The sequence below is a fragment of the Gorilla gorilla genome, chromosome 1 (genome assembly GCF_029281585.2).
Source record: "Gorilla gorilla gorilla isolate KB3781 chromosome 1, NHGRI_mGorGor1-v2.1_pri, whole genome shotgun sequence".
Taxonomy (NCBI): Eukaryota; Metazoa; Chordata; class Mammalia; order Primates; family Hominidae; genus Gorilla; species Gorilla gorilla.
The window spans coordinates 62570030-62572343 of record NC_073224.2 but is presented as its reverse complement, the minus strand read 5'-3'; the positions used below and the strand labels follow the sequence as shown (position 1 = coordinate 62572343).

The window sequence follows — 2314 nt, the reverse complement described above, 5'->3', positions numbered from 1 at the left end:
AGATTTCTGTTTTGGACGTGAATGCTTAGTGTAAAGATATATGAGCCTACAGCTTGGGGAAATATTAGAATGAGATAAAAATTTGGATTCAGCAAGATATATGTGATATTATAAGTAATAGGATTATACCAGTGATGGAAGCATTATTGATTCCAGGCAAATCACAGTATTAGAATGTAGTAGTGATGAGAATAATTTGTAAGACTAAGCTTTAGAGTGCTCTACCTTGAAAGGCTGGTCTGGAAGGGGAGAGGATCCAGCAGAAATCACAGGAGGAAGCCACAGGAAGCCAACGCAAACCCCACAACTCTCTATTGTATAGTATAGAAACTATTTTCGAGTGTCATTGAATAGACACTATTGAATAGTGTCTTTACCTTCACATGTTTATTATAATGTTCATTATATATTCAACTGTTCACATTCTTAATATGTACATTAAAATATAAATTCTTTGATGGTAGGGAGCATGTCTCTTTAGCTCACCGCTTTATAGGGTCTCATTCCTACTCTAGTATCCAGCATACCTAGGTACTAAAAAATAATTGTCCCCCTTTTTCACAACGGGTTTGCCGCCAGAACAGAGGTGTCATGAAAACTACCCCTAAAAGCCAAAATGGGAAAGGAAAAGACTCACATCAACATTGTCATCATCGGACACGTAGATTTGGGCAAGTTTACCACTACTGGCCATCTGATCTAAAAATGCAGTGGCATCGACAAAAGAATCATGGAGAAATTTGAGAAGGAGGCTGCTGAGATGGGAAAGGGCTCCTTCAAGTATGCCTGGGTCTTGGATAAACTGAATGCTGAGCATGAAGGTGGCATCACCATTGATATCTCCTTGTGGAAATTTGAGACCAGTAAGTACTATGTGACTATCATTGATGCCCCAGGACACAGAGACTTCATCAAAAACATGATTACAGGGACATCTCAGGCTGACTCTGCTGTCCTGATTGTTGCTGCTGGTGTTGGTGAATTTGAAGGTAGCATCCCCAGGAATGGGCAGACCCAAGAGCATGCCCTCTGGCTTACACACTGGGGGTGAAACAACTAATTGTTGGTGTTAACAAAATTGATTCCACTGAGCCACCCTACAGCTAGAAGAGATATGAGGCAATCAATTCAGCATCTTCATTAAGAAAATTGGCTACAACCCCGACACAATAGCATTTGTGCCAATTTCTGGTTGGAATGGTGACAACATGTTGGAGCCAACTGCTAACATACCTTGGTTCAAGGGATGGAAAGTCACCCGTAAGGATGGCAATGTCAGTGGAACCATGCTGCTTGAGGCTCTGGACTGCATCCTACCACCAAATCGTCCAACTAACAAGCTCTTGTGCCTGCCTCCCCAGGATGTCTACAAAATTGGTGGTATTGGTACTGTTCCTGTTGGCCGAGTGGAGACTGGTGTTCTCAAACCTGGTATGGTGGTCACCTTTGCTCCAGTCAATATTACAACTGAAGTAAAATCTGTCAAAATGCACCACGAAGCTTTGAGTGAAGCTCTTCCTGGGGACAGTGTGGGCTTCAATGTCAACAATGTGTCTGTCAAGGACGTTTGTTGTGGCAGTGTTGCTGGTGACAGCAAAAACGACCCACCAGTGGAAGCAGCTGGCTTCACTGCTCAGGTGATTATCCTGAACCATCCAGGCCAAATCAGCGCTGGCTGTGCCCCTGCACTGGATAGCCACATGGTTCACGTTGCATGCAAGTTTGCTGAGCTGAAGGAAAAGATTGATCGCCGTTCTGGTAAAAAGCTGGAAGATGGCCCTAAATTCTCGAAGTCTGGTGATGCTGCCATCATTGATGTGGTTCCTGGCAAGCACATTTGTGTTGAGAGTTTATCAGACTATCCACCTCTGGGTGGCTTTGCTGTTCATGATATGAGACAGGCAATTGCTGTGGGTGTCATCAAAGGAGTGGACAAGAAGGCTGCTGGAGATGGCAAAGTCACCTAGTCTGCCCAGAAGGCTCAGAAGGCTAAATGAATATTATCCCTAATACCAGCCACCCCGGGTTTAATCAGTGGTGGAGGAATGGTATCAGGGCTGTTTGTTTAAACTGGCCATTTAAGTTTAACAGTAGAAGACTGGTTAATGATAACAATGCATCGTAAAATCTTCAGAAGGAAAGGAAAATATTTTGAGTACCACTTTGATTCTCTTTTTTGCGTGTGGCAGTTTTAAGTTATTCGTTTTTAAAATCAGTATTTTTTTCTTTTTTTTAAATTATACTTTAAGTTCTGGGATACATGTGCAGAAAAGTGCAGGTTTTTTCCATAGGTATACACATACTTATTTATTTA

At 42.4% G+C, this 2314-nt stretch overlaps 1 pseudogene; it reads left to right on the top strand.

The window, feature by feature from the left end:
• The first annotated feature begins 601 nt into the window (after positions 1-601).
• LOC101128535 (putative elongation factor 1-alpha-like 3) lies at positions 602-2012 on the top strand (annotated as a pseudogene).
• Positions 2013-2314: the final 302 nt, after the last annotated feature.